A 19,327-nucleotide genomic window follows, 5' to 3' on the forward strand; every position below is an offset into this window, starting at 1 on the left:
ACTAACTTAATAACCACTTGAATAATCAACAAAGTCCTAATAAGTGTAAATTACTATGCTACTGAACATTATAACAAAGTATCATAAGTAAAATTATTTTCAGAAATGTAACAACTTCAGAGCTTCAAAAATTCAGAGCTTCTTTTATTTTATAAACATAAGTAAGGAATAAAAATGAAGTAATAAATGATTGTATGTTAAAACAGAGAATATACGAATAAAACAATTTTGAACACAATTAGATCATTTAAAATAAAAAAAAATATAAAGAAAAAATTCTAAATAATTTATACAAGGTTCAAAGAATAAAATGTCATATAGTTACATATCTTATTGCATTAACCCTTAAACACCTTAATATTTATAATAATTATATTAATTTTTAATATTTAATGCTTTACATTTTTTTACAAATATGAGATTAATAATCTATAATACCTTCTATTTGTTTTATGTGCTCCATCTGTGCAAATTATGTAGTTAATTTCCTATTAATTTCTGTATATTTTCATTACATTATTTATGTATTCATAGGGTCCTTATCTTTTATTCATATTTCTCACCTAATTACAAAATTACAAATATATTACAAAAACAATAAATACACCATGTTGATTAAAGGAATAATGTCTTTACCTAAATATTTAAATAAAATTGCATTGTCTTTTGCTTATCTATTTTACTTTTGGATCTCGCCCTTCCACATAGCTCATCTTTAGTTTGTCTTCTATGACTTTCATTTATCTATTGCTTTTTATGCTCTCTGATGTCCCATGTGTCCCAATAAAAACTTTATAGGTGTTAATATTACATGCAATATTCATTTAACTCTTGATTAAAAAATTAACGTATTTGTTACTTTCAATATTCGTTTAGTGCCTTGTTAATAAATGTATTTACTAATAAAATCTAAAATTAATCATAAGTCAATACCACTAAAATTTAGAGAAAAAACTTAACAGCCATTAGAATTACCTTCAGTATAATGATAAATTTTCAGAACCATATCAATCAATAATGCTCCTTAAGCAACTGTTAAACAATCTAACCTAATTGTTAAAATCACTGGTTTTGACATTTCTCTGCATAAAATGACAATTTTCCACTTGCAAACTTACTGTGATGCTATTCTGTTATATCCCGTCTGTCCAACTGTCAATTTTGGTTTTTCCTGCCTTTTTTACTCTCATTTCAGTGTCCCTGCCAATAATTTATTTAAAAAAATCATAAATAATTAATGATTTTGATTTGCACGTAAAGGATCAACCCAGAGTGCCATCCACGTTCAGTGATAAAAACTTGAAGAATTGATCGAGGAACACTCATGTGAAGCATTTTCATAATTAAGATTTGACTTTTAAGATGTATAAAAATACTGAAAAGCTTCACTGAGAGGGTATTTTCACACCATCAGTACTCTTTGATTTTTAATGGGCTATTTCCAAAGTTACAACTATATATCCAGCTTTCACCTCTACTGACCCTGTAAACTTTAGCTCTGTTCTAAGATACAATATTCTTACATTTTGTATTACTTTTTGTTTCATAATATCTATATATATATATATATATATATATATATATATATATATATATATATATATATATATATATATACTCTATAGATAAACTATAGATGAACCTTTACGAACCATAAAAAATATTTGTAATTATATACGACGTCGTCCGTCAGAGATAATTCAATATAAATTTACATATACAGGATGAAATACGTTCATAGATATCAAATTCTCCTATAAATGCAAAGTTATAGTCATTTTTACATCGAACTGTGAAATTGATGTTGAGACTAAACATTCAAAAATATCACAAATATTATGCTAATTGTTATAAAAAAGTAGGTGGCTTGATAACATCAAGAAAGACGTCAAGATAAACAATATATGGCATGAAAGAGAAATTTATATTTATAAAATCGTATATATAAAGCAATAATTATTTCGAATAGATTTTTTTAAAGTAATAAAAATTAGAGCGTTATAATATTACAATAATTCATAACTATTTCTGTGTCGAATGTATTTTTAACTAGTAGGCGATATATATAGTTCAAACTTGTTTTTGCCATCGAAATGAATCACTAAATAAAGCCAACCATGCCTATGTTGTCTTTATAAGTCAAATCTTATTCTAATAATTGTCATTTCTAATAATTACTACGTCCCAGTATGGTAATCTATCATTCCTTGAAGTTCACGGATAAACGAATAAATTTTATCAAAATAATTAAATAATTTGTTGACTGTGACAGTTAATTTCTTTCTATATATATATATATATATATATATATATATATATATATATATATATATATATATATATATCATATTGGCATATATTAACAACATTTATATAATTTGTAGTCAAAAGTAATGCATTGAAATGAATATATAATGATGTTAGTGTCGCCTCTACAGATGAAGATCAATGTAACGAAGAAATAAAAAAATTGCGAAAATTTGTTATGAATATGCCTTAATTTGAGTACTTATTTTGAGCATTTATTTTATATTAAACTCCATTGTTTGACGAAGAATCAACGTATTCCTGTTAAACATTGTATGAAACACACGCTCTTGGTAGTTCCACAATCTGCCCAGATGGCAATACGTGGTTGTTTTGTTTATATTATGTATACATACCCTGTACAAAATACTATTTTAATTAATTAGTCTATGTCGCTACAATATAGAAGATTTAAGTTACCTCTTAGATTAGCTAATCAAGTATATATCTATTGTATGTATCTATTGTATATAACATTGTATGAAACACACGCTCTTGGTAGTTCCACAATCTGCCCAGATGGTAATACGTGGTTGTTTTGTTTATATTATGTATACATACCCTGTACAAAATACAATTTTAATTAATTAGTCTATGTCGCTAAAATATAGAAGATTTAAGTTACCTTATTATTACCCGCATCTGTAACATCTACGACATTCTCATTGGGCGAAACAGCAGAGTATAGAAGGTAAGAAGGTATAGTGGGCAGAGAATGTAATGAGAGAGAAGACTCGGCAGCTAAAGTAGTCACGTTAAATGGTAGATATATTCCCAGCCTTCCATATAATATGGATTTATATACTATTATTACAACTAAAATAAATTACTTGGGTTTTAATTGAGACTGGCATTTTAATTGATCTATAGAGGAGGTGGAACCGTTTTTCGCGCCGTAACCCTTCGTAGTTGCTTGATGGATTTGATTCAAGAATCAGCTTAGACAGTGATCGAAATGAACTTTGTTATGAGTGATCTACTTTTTATAATCCGCAATAGTTTGTCTCAAAATTGGTTTAATTTCATTATGTTTTAGCAAGATTTCCAAAATGGAAGCTCATTGGTACTCAAGCATCAAGCTTATTTTGACATCTAATCTTATGCTATGATGTGATTAGTGGTTTAAAGATTTAAAGACCAAGATAAGGTAGACCTTTAATATAGAAATTTCCGAAACTAAATCGGAACAATCAACCCAAATCGAACACTAAAATTCACTTGAACACTCGTGGCCAACACTACACAATTTTTGATGAGTATTTCAACAGTAAAAAACCAATATATCGTTATCATTTTGCGTTCAAAAACTTTTGACTGAGAAAACATATGACGTATCCTTTATATATATAATATTTTATGGACTATTACATTTCAAATGTGCCATACCATGGCTTCATTGTATTAATATATAAATATATGCGATTTTAAAACCATCTATAAGCAAAAACCGAAATTATTTTTTCTCTCACCTTATACATAATTTCAATAGCAAAATATATTATAAAGTTATTTAATTACGCTGTAATTTATTTTATGGGTACAGTAGAAATTAAAATTTAATTACTGGTATTGTTGGGGGTCAGGATGGGTTGTATGGAATTTGCAGTGTAATATTAGAATATATATGGTGTTCCGTTAAATATCATTTAAATGCTGAAAAAAAAGCATTATATAATTTCTGCATAAAAAGTATAAATATTCATACAGCTGCAGTGGCATAAAAAGCGTTAAAATGTAGGAATGTTCGTAATGATACAGTTTCTTTTTAAATATCGGTCGTGTTAATATTGTCCACGTTACTTAGTGTCCGATAAATCACGCCAATTTTCTGTTAAATTAGAAAACAAACCAGAAAATATCCGAAGGTAATCTAAAAAGTATTCTGAAGCATAAAAAGCCACTTTTTTAGTATTTAAACGTTTTATTTGGGGCAGAACAATTTGCATGAAAGATTCAATTACAGTTTTTATATATCTATCCATGCTGCAGTACTTATTCATTATGTCAGAAACCATTTGTCATTGCCAATTAAACAGTGGAATGTTTATTCCAAATATTTTTATAATATATTAGGTGCCTGCATGTATTTTGATTAACGATATCAGTTAAAATAAATAGTTTCAATGTAAACAACTGTATAAATAAAATAAGTGTTTCCAATTTAGCATTGTTGAGTTATTCTGAATATAACGCTTAAAACTGTGTTTTTAATATCCATTATTTTGTATGTATGTTTGGAAAATGTTAGTCAAGCCCATCAAACACTTATAGAAACTTATGGTTATGTTGTTCCATTATATACTAAATTCGATTTAAAGGTGATTGTGATCTCAATAACGAGCAAGGGCCTAGAGGAAGAACAAAACTCAAAGGCAATGAATTTCAAAATTTATTAGAGGAAAACTTAGCTCAAACTCTCAATAAATTTTCAGCCAACATATTAGTTGATGAATTAGGTGCTTTAAGAATTTTATATAAAATGGAGAAGATCCAAAATCGCGGAGTGGCTACCATACGAATTAACTGAAAGTTGAATGATGTATCTTCTCAAGTAAAGCAAACAAAAGAGAATAACAAACACAACTGAACTACTATTGCTATTAGCTAACCAAATGTATATTGATGTAAACAGCTGTCAGAAGTCTTCTCTGTTAAATTAATAATTATGCACAAACTAGCAGTATTAATAAATTAATTTATTATTAATGTGGTAATAAGTATGTTTTATAAACGATTTATTTCAATATTAAAAATGTCCAAATATATTTATAACATATGTGTTTGGGTCTTGATTAACATTAAGGTAATTTGATTAGAAAATATGACATTGTAAAATAAATTAAATATAATTACGTGCTGCAAATACATAATTAATCATAAAGTTCGTCCACACTATAGGTACCGTAGCTAAAACTTTTTTTTATTTCTATGCCAACACGAGGCATTTTCACGACTATTTAAGCATTGCGACTTAAATGGGTACCTGTGCGCACGGAAACAATGGGTACCAGTACCGTCGAGTGCATTTAATTATTTTATTGTTTGCTTGCATTCATTTGGTGGCCAACTTGTGTTTATTTATCATCATAACGACTCTGAAACTGCTTCTATATATTGTGAATGTTTTCTTTATCGGGATAGTTTATAGATTTTAACAGTTCCTTCGTCTTTGCATTTTGCAGTATTTGATTTCATTTCAAATAAATATGTCACACGAAAAATATACAGTTAGAGGTGTAGAACGAACAATAACGAAATAAATTAATGCTAAAAATATTCCTGATTTAGTCTAATAATTGAAAGATTCTTAGAGCACTCGGAAAAGTGCTTCAAGTTAATAACACTTACACTGGTTATCTGCAATATGATAATACTAACAGTAAACCATAAAAATATTATTCCAGAACACGGAAAATAAAATGTTCTCACATTCGATATATCAGTTTTTGAGAAAGTGTGTCATAGTGGACAGCAAGTTAAACTAAAAAAGGTTCTGCACCATCCGCACTTCCAGCTATTGAAATGATACCTCACAGATAGACAGTTTATAGTATAAAAGGGTGACGAATAAACTGATCTGCATCCAATGTATTCAGATATTTCACAGAACAATATCCATGGCTAATTGTAATACCTCACAGATAGACAGTTTATAGTAAAACAGGGTGACAAATAAATTGAGCTGCATCCATATATTGCAGAGTAGTGCCCTTGGCCCATTATAATACCTCTTTTGTTCAGTTGGCCCAATGACCTCAAGGAGCAATACTGTAGCAACATATACTGCATACAACTATAACATATGCAACTTTATCTCAACAAAATCCAATTGTGTGTAAAAAAGGAATATTAACACGAATAAGGCAAAATCTATTCACATGAGGTTCATCTGACTGATAATCCCCCAAGCAGAACATGAGAATGCATTTTGATGCTTTAATACATTATGCATTAATATAGCTTTATAAAATAGTATAGCACTAGATATGATATTATATTTAGGCAACAAGGTATTAGACTATAATCCAATTCCTAGGCCTATTTGGACAATACGCTCGATCAGAGGTTTCCTAAATAAAGTGCTGCGTGCTATCGTACCATTATATCAACACAGAACACTTCTATCAATTACAATTTATTAATTAATAGCACTACCATAATATCCGCATGTTGTTTTTGTTTAAAATTCATTAAACAGAGTGTAAAGAAGACACTGAAGACATCCAGCGGATGTTTTTTAATCTGTATTAAAATGTTCGACCTTGTCATATCTATATTTAAAAATATTTATTTTAGTATATTTCAACCGCTAAAATAAATATTGTTTAAATGTTTCTACTAGCTGTTTAACTATATTTCAATCAATCAGCTTTTAATAGACATTAATATAATTTAAAAAAATCTTGTAAGTGATGCAAATTGATATAAACCAACCTTGGAATAATTTAGCAACAACCTTGGAGAAATATATATTACAGCGTTTGTGACCGATAATATGTAAAAAAGGCAATTTATGTCGTCATTACTGATTTCTGATTATTTTATATTCAATATCGAACAGATCATCTACTTAATAAATATATAATATGCATAACAATTAAGGTTGTAACAAGAATTAAGGCAACAGTAATCCTTCACTTGATTTTCCACGTTATGTCCTAAAAGAAACGAGTCATCCAGCAAATGCTAATTGGTCCAATTACAAATTATGTTAAAACGCATTAAATTTATACGCAATTGTTATGGCACTAAACATTGAATGCAAAGATAACTGTACTCTAAAATTATATTCTTAAGTTATTAGCTTGAAGTTTCTTGTCCAGTCTTTCATTTTGTTTTTTTAATATTATTTCTTGGAATTACTGGAAAGTTACAAGTTTTATGGTACTTAATGGACCCCATCTTGTCAGAATATATTAATAGTCAAAAATTTAATGGCTATCAATGATTAAGTCGTTTGTTAGCATTGGGATAAATAAAATTCAAGTTAAAGGAGGTGCATAGAGAAGTCTCAAGTGAAAAATTATATTATCAGCCGAAATTGTCAATGATCAGTCAGTGAAATTGTATTAGTATTTAATGGGTTTAAAAAACTAGATAGATCTAGTAATTTTTCCTTCATATGGTTTTTAAGTACATATTTCAGATTTAAGTTATTGATTGATGTACTGCTGCCGTAAAGACCATATTAGTTAAATGGGTTTTTGTCTATTCAATCTCCGCTATCGTCGAGCAGTGGTAGAACTTCAATGTTTTGATGATCACGTAGTCTTGCTTGATACTTTTTCGTAAACCTTTTAATTTTTTTGCTGACAGTGAATACCATTAGATCTTTGCGATCGGCCTCATTTCTAATGTGTCATGGGACGTTAACGGTGCTGCAGAGAAATTTATTTTAGTACCTTTGGATCATGATAATATTGTAACTGATTTCTTAATACTTCTTTTCTTAATAATAAAAAGTAATAGTAAAACACATTTTTTTGCCAAAATTAGTTTTTTTTATTCAACACAATTCCCTTCAAGGGTGATACACTGATTATAGTGACACGATTTGTCCTTTGCTTCAAAATAGCATTCTTTTGAGATCTGAGAACAATAAATAGTAGCTGGGGAACAGATCTGGAGATTACAGTGGTTGAGGAAGCAATTCGAAGCCCAATACATGGATTTTTGCCATTGTTTTCACTAAGTTGGGACACGGAACATTGTCTTGGTAAAGTAGCACTTTTTTTCTTCAAATGCGGCCATTTTTTCCTTCCAACGGTCCAATAACGCTATGTAATAGTCGCTATTGATGGTTTTTCCTTTTTCAAGGTAGTCAATGAAAATTATTCTTTGCGCATCCAAAAATACAGACGCCATAACCTTAGTAGCCGACAGTTGGGTTTTCCCACGCTTTAGAGCAGGTGCAAGATGTGCAGTAAACTCGCATGACTGTTGATTGGACTTGCGAGGGAACTTAGGAGTGAAATGATGGACCCATGTTTCATCCATTGCCACATATCGACCAAAAACTCGGGTTTCTTACGTTTGATCATCTTCAAACACTGCTATTTTCAACGGTAACAACCTCTTTTGGGCGTTCACTGCGTTCACCGTCTTTGGTGCTCATTTCACCACATCTAAATTTAGCATACCAATCTTTGATAGTTGATTTTCCTGGGGCAATATCCGGAAACTCGGCATCAAGCCAAGATTTTGCTTCAACTGTATTTTTTCCCTTCAAAAAGCAATATTTTATCAACACGCGAAATTCCTTTTTGTCAATGTTTTTCACAATAACAAAAGTTGCTTCACTCAAAATGCTATAATTCACAAACTAATGATCCGACAGCTGTCAAGTTTGTACACGCATCTTTCGAGGGTTAGGCCAACTAAAAAACATATAGATTTAATTCTAGTAGCGCCATCTATGTGCCAGGCCGGGGACTCACCGGAGACATCATTTCACTCCGAAGTCCAATCGACAGTCATGCTAGTGGACTGCACACGATAAACCCTCTCCAAAGTATTGGAAAATGCCACAGTCCGCTGGCAAGGCTATGGCGTCTGTATTTTGGGATATGCATGGAATAATTTTCATTGACTACCTTGAAAAAGGAAGGACCATCAATTACAACTATTGCATAGCGTTATTAGACCGTTGGAAGGACGAAATCGCCGAAAAAGAAAAAGAAAGTGCTGTTTCACCAAGACAATGCATCGTGTCACAAGTCAGTGAAAACGATGGCAAAAATCCATGAATTGGGCTTCGAATTGCTTCCTCATCCACCGTATTCTCCAGATCTGGCCCCTAGCGACTATTTCCTGTTCTCAGATCTCAAAAGAATGCCCGCTGAGGAAACTGAGGCCTGTTTTGAAGCAAAGGAAATATAGTACTACCAAAATGGTATCGAGAAGTTGGGGGGTCGCTATAATCAGTGTATCACCCTTAAAGGGAATTATGTTGAATAAAAAAAACTAATTTTGCCAAAAAAATTTGTTTTACTATGGTAGGTCGGGGACTTTTCAATTGCCCTATTATGAGTGATTGAGAAATCGGCGGCTTTGTGTAAAACAGCGTAAAACATGGTTAATTTTTTTCTAAACAATTACTAATTTCTAAGATTAGACGATAAACCTGGTAAAAGGTACTTTATACAAAATAACCAAACAAAAAAAAAACAACCAAACAACAACATTAATCTTATTGATTTTATGTGAAGCCCGGAAATGATCTAACAAAGCATCCTACGCTCGGCGGCTACCGAGAATTTTCAGCCATCAAGTCTCCGCCGACAAATAAATATTCCTCAAATGAGTTTTCATAAAAATATTACGACATTTTTAACGCCGTTTAAGTACCGTGAATGCTAAAAACTACCGAGAATTCCTCACATTCCGCGTGTTTTAACCACGATGAATTTCCAACGAACAATTAAAACTAAAAATAACATTTACGTCGAAACGGGGAACAGGTGTTCATCGAGCACTGGATGCAATTTTACTTAATTCGTTTCTCTCCAGCATTAAATATAACACTTTATCAGTTGTAGCATCGATAACTGCCAGTGATATGATGTTGTAACTAATAATTTTACATTAATTGATGATAATATTATATGATGTTTAATGTATTTTATACAAGGAAATGTAGCAATATTAAATGGACAAGATAATATTGTCACTTCCATAGAATTTGAATGGCTTGTTACATAAATCTTTGTAGAAATTAGTTTAGCCGTCTAATGTTTTTTTGTCTTTGGTCTTTGTGTTAAGTTTATCTATATCAGATTTATGTATGACCCGGCCTGACACATAGATGGCGCTACTAGAATTAAATCCATATGTTTTCTAGTTATCCCTAAGCTTCAAAAGATCCGTGTATAAATTTGACAGCTGTCGGATCATTACGTTGTGAATTATAGCATTTTGAGTGAAGAAAATTTTTTTATTGTGAAAAAAAAATGGATAAAAAGGAATTTCGCGTGTTGATAAAATATTGCTTTTTGAAGGGAAAAATAAAGTTGAAGCAAAAACTTGACTTGATACCGAGTTTCCGGACACTGCCCCAGGAAAATCAACCATCAAGGATTGGTATGCTAATTTTACACGTGGTGAAATGAGTATCGAAGGCCGTGAAAGCAGTGGACGCCCAAAAGGGGTTGTTACAGACGAAAACATTTAAAAAATCCACAAAATGATTTTGAATGACTGTAAGTTGAAATTGAATGAAATAGCAGACACTATAAAGATATCAACTGAATGTGTACATCATATCATTCACAAATATTTGGGTATGGGAAAGCTCTGTGTAAAATGGGTGCCGCCCGAGCTCACTTTTCAATCAACGATGGGTTAATGATGTGGAGCAGTGTTTGAAGATGATCAAGCGTAATAAACCCGAGTTTTCGGGTCGATATGCGACAATGGATGAAACATGGCTCCGTTATTTCACTCCGAACTCCAATCAACAGTCATCCAAGTGGACCGCGTACGGTGAACCCGCTCCAAAGCGTGGGAAAACGCAATAGTTATGGCGGCTGTATTTTGGGATGCGCGTGGAATAATTTTCATTGACTACTTTGAAAGGGGAAGGACCATCAACAGCGACTATTACATAGCGTTTTTGGATCGTTTGAAGGACGAAATAGCCGAAAAACGGCCTCACTTGAAGAAAAAGAAAGTGCTGCTTCATCAAGACAATGCACCGTGTCACAAGTCAGTGAAAACGGTGCCAAAAATCCATGAATTTGGTTTCGAATTGCTTCCTCGTCCACCGTATTCTGGATAATCAGGAGATCTGGACAACTGGCATCCAGCGAAAATTTCCCGTTCTCAGATCTCAAAACTATGCTCGCTGGGAAGAAACTTTCGTCGAATGAAGAGGTGATCGCCGAAACTGAGAGCCTAATTTGAAGCAAATGACAAATCGTACTACAAAAAATTGTGTTTTAATATTTTTATTATGCAATGGCCGGGGACTTTTCAATTGAACTGTTATGCATTAGTTTGGCTAATACTAATTTCTAAGATATTTCACATACAACCATTCAACATTTCAACCCCTTTTGAGAGACCCCCGATGATGTAAGTAATATATATATATATATATATATATATATATATATATATATATATATATATATATATATATATATATATATATATATATATAGAAGGATATTGACCCAGGAAACCTATTATCTTCCCCTCTCTAGATATAATTACTAATTAGGTTGCGAGAAGAAGAGTTAAAACTTACTTCTACTTTCTCAGTACAAGGTATGTATCTGTCTAATTACAGACTGTCTTCAAACAAAGCTCCGAAAGTATTCACGGTCTTCATACAAATCACACAAGTCTTTTACACAATCTTTACTTAAGCCCTCACTAAACTTCAAGAATATTTAAATATCTGGTCAAGAGAGGGCACAGTCGTTGCCAATTAATAGTTCGAGATTGTCGTCGTTAACTATTTATATTTATCGAATCTTTGTAATTTAAGTTTTATTGTAAATAAAATCGTTTTAACTTGTCAATCAACTATGTACAAGAGCAAGAAAGAATAAGGTCTTGAAAATAGCAGTTAAGGTTGAAGAACGAAGCGAAGTTAAGTAGTAGTGAACTCAAGTCATCTAAATTTAAGACGTCAAAACATCGCAATGTTGCCGCATTTAGCTTTTTAAATTATTTTAGCTTCTCTATACACAATGAAACAACGAAATAAAAATGTTATAAAATATAATTAATTTTAACATTATAGTTCATTGTTCGCTACTACTTTGAATAGACTATAAATGATACCTCCTTCGGAATCGATCATATTGTTTGCGATTTTTCCTTATTTACAAGTAATGAAGCATTTTTTGAAAAATAGAAACATTATACCCTGCGATTTACCTGTTATCACAACTATTTTGTACGCTGTGATTATTTGGTCACTATAAAAATATTCCATGAACGTTGTTATGAATCACCTTCCTTTTGTCGATGTTAATATTTTTTGAACGATCCTTATTAAATTCAGTTCGAATTTATCCATTTCCAAAGAAACTCAAGAAGAACGCATAGAAGCAGTATATTTTGTATTTCATCTAACTTTCCTTTTGATGTTCAACTTTTTAAAAGAGTAGCAGCTCAGTATTTTATTGCTTTAAAAGGACATTTATTCAGACAATTTTGTAGAATAAATATTGTCATTTTCTGTAATTAACGGAAATACTGTATCGAAAGAACGATGTTGGTTTGTCGGCTACCCGTTCATCCATACAATTTCGCACTTCTTCGACATTTCTAATATGTCAGCTAAGCTATATTGTTATATAAGAAGATAATTTTGCATTTGTTACTCGCTATTGTTGGTCCTTTTTGAGACAGTGTGTTATTTAACTTATTCAATTGGTGTCGCCATATATCAATAGTAACATTTTTATTCAGTTTTAGTAACACGTAATACACTATACCTTGCTGTTCCTACCATATGAGCAGACCTTAACTTTATATCTGCCTTTAAGATTATAGTAGACCCACTTTTCTTCGTCACTAATAATACAAGTCTTGCAATTCATTGTATTCGATTTTTTTGGGACCCAGGTCAGTGTCTCTGACATTAACGTCATAAAATTGGAGTATGACGCAGCAGTATCGCCATAAGTGGTCTTCGGTGGTCTTCGATAACAGATTTCTTCAAATCAAAAACAGAAGTAATGAATGTCGAAAATTCAATTTTCAGAATTCCATGGTTAGCGTCTTTTCGTACTGAATAATTCAATAATATTATTAATGCAGAGGGAATAACTGTTATTTTAATTAATACACTGATGCTTGATGTAAGCCTCGTGAGATATAAAATCTTGTTAAATAACTCACGTATTATTATTAGTAGTTTGTTATCAGAACGGAATATTGCTTTTGAATGGTTAAAGTATTGTGAATCCTCTACATCTGGTTGTTATAAACACCAATTAATAGTGTTAAGTTGAGCGTTGAAACAGAAAAGCAATTAATATGCATCTAGTTATGCGTACAATTTGCAAAATCCTTTACATTGTAACAGTGGACAATATATTGGATGAAGTAAATATCACTTTCTTATTATGAGCAATAGCTTATTACTATCGCAATTATATAATGGATATAAATAAATAATGATTCATTCAATGAAAATTATAACAATTTATATTCATTCAGTCTAAACATATTTTAAAATAAATCAATCACTTTGCAGGACAGTTACACATATTCCTAGGAGAAATATGTCTCCGTTGGGGCTTCTTATTTTCGGTCATACTACATTTATACACAAAGAGAAATGTGATGAGGTATATTCAAATTCATCATATGTAGTACATCGATTTCCATTATATTGTACAGATGAATACCGATAATAATATGTAGTAAAATTTACAATCTTCACTATTTAATATACCGACTCGCTAGTACAATAATTATTTCACAAAACTATTGATTATTAAATCAATCAAAATTATCGCATAATAAATTATCTACCATTACGTACTATATTTTTCTAGTCTAGGCTTTGATTTATTGATACCAGCAACTATTGAAAGTTACCAGGACAACAAATTTACCACAGAAAGTATAACAGCAACTCTATTTATGTCAATACTATGTCGTTAAGCTTTACATTTTAGTGAGTGGTACTTTGTTGAAGTATAAATCGCGTAACAGATTTCATCTTAAAAATGTCTCATTACGTGTCATCATAAATAAAACATAATTTTAAAAAGAGATTAAAACTATGAAAAGCATCTATTATTTTAACTGATACCAAATGACATTTCTAAGGCTGTGATTAATTTCTTTCTCAATAAACTCTAAAATTGATTGAAAGTAATGCCTGAAAATTAATACACCATAGTCCATTTAAACAAATCAAATATTTTATGCGTATCTAATCTGATTATATAAGTTAATTAATTCGAACCCAATGCATATTTTTTCACCTGTTTTAGTTTTTAGAAAATATACTTCAGCACAGATTACCCATTACTCGTATGACATCGATTATTGCTCCATGTTACAAAAATGGTAATTTCGAGCTTATTCCATTAACACATGTTAATATATTTAGTGGTAATAGCTAAAAACATGAGAATATTTCATAACGTGACATATTTTCGTTTCAAGAAATAATATACAGCGTCAAATACATGATTTAGTAATTTCATATTTTTTATTATCAATCTCAATTTCATAAATTAACTATAGCATAATTATAAAACATACTGTAATAAAATGTTACGTCATTTTATTTCATATTACGCCAAAATATTAAATTTAACTAAATTCTTAAAAAATTAATGAGATTGAAGATAAATAGATACAATGGCTGCCTAAATCCTTAACAATGGAAGATTTTAAAATTAATTACATCTTTCTGAGTACAATTTTAATTTAAAAATGAATTTATTATTACTGTTCTGTTTTACTAGGATCAAAATACATGCAAAGCGAATATGCTATAAATAACAGGTTAATTGGAAAGTACACGGCTTACCATAGTAAAACACATTTTTTAGGCAAAATTAGTTCTTTTATTCCACATAATTCCCTTCAAGAGTGATACACTGATTATAGCGACCCTTCAACTATTCGATACCAATTTTGTAGTACGATTTATCGTTTGCTTCAAAATAGGCCTCAGTTTCGGCGATCACCTCTTAATTCGACGAAATTTTTTTCCCAGTGAGCATTCTTTTGAGATCTGAGAACAAGAAATAGTCGCTGGGGGTTATATCTGAAGAACATGATGGATGAGGAAGTAATTCAAGGCTAAGTAGGTATTCCCAAAATACAGACGCCATAACCTTGCCAGCCAACTGTTGTGTTTTCCCACACGTTGGAGCGGGTCCATTGTGTGCAGTCCACTCCGATAACTATCGATTGGACTTCGGCGTGAAGTGATGGAGCCATGTTTCATCCATTGTCATATATCGATGCAAAAACTCGGGTTTATTACGCTTGGTCATCTTCAAACACTGCTCTGAATCATCAGGTCTTCGTTATTTTTGGTCAAAAGTGAGCTCGCGCGGCATCCACTTTATACAGAGCTTTCTCATAACCAAATATTCGTGAATGATATGATGTATACGTTCAACTGATATCTTTAAAGTGTCTGCTATTTCATTCAGTTTCAATTTAAGGTCATTGAAAATCATTTTGTGGATTTTTTAAATGTTTTTATCGATTGAGAGGTTAAAAGGTTGTCTCTTGGGCGTCCACTACGTTCACCGTGTTCGATGCTCATTTCACCACATCTAAACTTAGCATACCAATCCTTGATGGTTGATTTTCCTGGGGCAGTGTCCGAAAAGTCGGCATCAAGCCAAGTTTTTGCTTCAACTGTATTTTTTCCCTTCAAAAAGCAATATTTTATCAACTCGCGAAATTCCTTTTTATCCATTTTTTTCACAATAACAAAAGTTGCTTCACTCAAAATGTTATAATTCACAAACGAATGTTTCGAGAGCTGCCAAATTTATATAGTCATCTTTTAGCAAGGCTAAGGCTAACTGTGTCAGGCCGGGGACTTTTTAATTAACCTGTTATATCGTATTTGTATTTGCCAAAATAAAATTAAACTATTCAAGCTAAAATTAAGGGTAACACTATACACTATACGAGTTCGTGTAATATGGTTCCGAGTTGCTGTGATTTAATAACTTTATTTCATGTATATTCATTTGATTTTGAGGTCATCGTGCAGCTCTTCGTTAGTTACGTTATGCATTGGTAATTAATCGTAGAACTTTGTTTTGTCAGCATTGGATTATTAGTTGGTTTGATGTTTTAATGCAAATGACTGATAAACCAATCCCGTTTATTTTAGGTCTAATTGAGATTATCTTCCGACTAATCAGCACAGGTGCCTGATTTTTATGGATACCTAGTTATTTAACTAATTTTGCTTGACGAATCGGGCATCTGTCAAGTGGTATAACTAGGTTTTTATTATTTTGCCGCAACGCAAAATTAACATGAAAAGATTTAGAGCTATTAAGATGTATTTTTCAGTCTCTAGTCCATTTGTAAATCTTGTTCGCTGCCACTTGTACTTTTTCTACGGCATTAGGCAGAGATATATCTTTTACCATAATAACAATTAATGAAAAAAGATTTCAATGCTTCGTTAAAATAATTAAACCGTTGCGCGTTGCTTCTTCAGTAACATATGTGGGATACTTGACTCCACCACTATAAACCTGATTTTTTTTATTATTCTTAGTAGTTCCTCAATCTCTCCAAAGGGCAATAAGTATTTGTTACGCTTATATTATATGTACATTGGGATGCCTTGCTGCCATTACACGACACTATTTCGAGGTACTTCACATAAACTCGTTGAATTACATTCGCTATTAGTTCTGGAGAAATATCGCATTGTACCACTTCATTTGAAACATAGTACGGGGCATCGACAATGGCACACAACACTTTATTTTGGAAACGTTGTATGATGGATATATTAGATTTGCTAGCGGCTCCTCATAGTTGGATTCCATATGAACAAATAAACTTGAGTATAGATTAATACAATAAGATATTGTTATCTAATGATAACTTAGTCAATTAACGATAAGTCAATTCATTTGGCAGAGTTTAAGAACAAATTGTTTCCGTTGGGCGAGAATGTGTTTCCCCAAGTTAGGCGTCGATCTAGGTGCATTCCAAGATGTTTAGCATCATCTGCTTGTGGAATTGGCAGTTATGGATATAAACTGATGGACATGCTTTTCTACGCAGCGCAAAAGTTATATGCCCGGATTTTGTTTCATTGGCTTTTATACGCAATCTTTTCATCCACTTTTGTATTTGATTGATGTATGTTTGTAGGTTAATTGCTGCTATCGCTGGATCTTCATGAGAGGCTAAGACTGCCGTCTCGTCTGCGTATGTTGGCATAGTGGTTATTTTTGCTGTAGGTAGATCAACTGTGTACAGAAGATATAGTGGTAACATAGTACACTACTTTGCAGAATTCATCGCCTTGTTTTACTTAAAAATGACGATATTTGTAGTAAGACTTTAGTAGCTCATGTTAATATGTACTCAAGAAGATTAGTCAAAATAATATGTTTTATTAGTTACAGCGATGAATGAGCAATAACATAGATTATATTTGTGCTCCAAGTACATTTAAATCAGTTAAATTTAACTATATATGTTCTCAGTAATTCTTTAAATTCATTTGGATTTTAGTTCCAAGCTATAAACCATATATACTTTATTTACCATTCTTAATAGTTATGAGCATTACCATTAGCCCTGAAGCTCATACATTTGGTGTCAGACGCAAGAAATCTTAAATTCATTGCTGTGACCCGGTAGCTTTTGACGTTTCGACACAACTGGAATATATTGCTTACCTGGGAGAAGAAAAATAATAATAGAATTAGTGTCTATATATGAACCATGGAAAACTGATTTACTAAATATCAGTATTTAGTACTATTATCTGTTTATGCTGCCTGAAAATAGGTCTAAAGCTCAAACTTCTCGAAACTATACTTTTCAAAGAAATCGACATATCTCAAGCTCTACTTAAGCAATTTACTTGAAAAATGGCGGAAATCTTCTTCCTACGTCTCTTGGCAAGTTATTACTCAAGATTTTATACTGTTTTGACGCTACAAGGGTTGGAAAGATATCGAGAAGAACGCACATTTTTAACCGATTTCAAAAAATGATTTCTACGTCAATTATAGACCGATTTTTAGAATTCTTATTTTATTTAAAAGAGTGGACTTTCGAGTGGGTCTGTTGGAACCAAGTCAGGATTGGACAGTAGAATCCGGGAAAATTGAAAATAATAATAAAATAAAATAATCAGATATTTGGGCATAATGTTACTGCTGAACTGATGTGATGGAAGACCGGAAGTTTGCTTTTTAAGCATTAACAATATAATTTGCGAAGCCGAGCGTTTGGCTAACATGCGGTGGTCATGGGTTCGATTCCCAGCGGGGGGCAAGGACATTTTCTTGTTGATCTAGATTCATTAGAACATTTGTTAAATCACCTAGGCTAGGTAGCGGATCCCGGGGCCTAAAGCGTTCGTTACCTTCAATCATTTTTTGTTTATTCCGATTTTTCCTCATACGGACTGCACCTCTACTTGGCCTACCCATTGTAATAATAAAATAACTGCGTAATTTATTGAGTAAATATCTAACACTAAGAAGAGAATAATATAATATTTTTAACAAAAAAATTGAACCGACTTCAAGAAATAAATGAGGAATTTACTAAAAATTTAAAAATAATTAACCTTACATTTGTAGCACAAAAAATGTATTAACATAAAATATTTACATAATAATTGTGATAATTAAATAAAAATAAGCAAAAACTTTATTTAATCTATCTAGTACTCGTATTTTATATTCTACTATGTACACACAATTTAGCTCAATTCTTACCTAAACCTATTTTTGTATTTACAATATTATTTTAACTACCACCAATTGATCAGTTTGAAGTCAGTGCCGAGTCCTAAAAATACAAATACAAATGTAATTTGTTGCTCGTACCGGCTTCAAAGTGATTAATTGGTAGTAGTTAAAATAACATTGTAAACAGATTAATAGGTTTAGAAGGGTATTAAGCTAAATTGTGTGTATATAGTAGAATATAGAATAGGTGTAGTAGATAGGTTAAATAAGTTTTCTGTTTATTTTTATTTAGTTATTACAACGATTACGTACATATTTTATTTTAAAACGTTTTTTTTTGTTTGTGTTAAAAATCTAAATTTGATTATTTTGTTCTACTAGTCTGTAGCTTAAATCAAACAACAGCTATACATTAATTCACTGTATAATTTCGCTTAATGTTTGTACACTGTAATACATATCATTAATTTCTTTGCTTTTCACTTTTTAGAGCTCTATTACCTTCATTATATAACCCGGCATAAAGCAATTAAAGTTAACAATCCATCATAGAACCTGAAATAATTATATCGAATTGTATACATCGAATTGTATACTGTTAGCAGCTTTCATCTAGTGTT

The 19,327-nt window shown here is 31.4% G+C and overlaps 1 protein-coding gene across 3 annotated transcripts in view; it reads right to left on the reverse strand.

Moving 5' to 3' along the window:
- The window catches only part of LOC143195987 (uncharacterized), a 236,535-nt gene that overhangs the window by 121,107 nt on the left and 96,101 nt on the right, over positions 1-19,327 (reverse strand). The window contains exon 1 of one of the 3 annotated variants that reach the window (XM_076403544.1): positions 5,161-5,262. The exons of the other annotated variants lie outside the window; for them this stretch is intronic. The gene's annotated coding sequence lies outside the window, so the exon portion shown is untranslated. Of the gene's footprint in view, positions 1-5,160; positions 5,263-19,327 lie in introns of those variants that run through there. 3 annotated transcript variants of the gene reach the window in all.

The sequence above is a fragment of the Rhynchophorus ferrugineus genome, unplaced genomic scaffold, assembly GCF_030347505.1.
Source record: "Rhynchophorus ferrugineus isolate W39M unplaced genomic scaffold, kcgeb_rfMv2 rfM4, whole genome shotgun sequence".
Taxonomy (NCBI): domain Eukaryota; kingdom Metazoa; phylum Arthropoda; class Insecta; order Coleoptera; family Curculionidae; genus Rhynchophorus; species Rhynchophorus ferrugineus.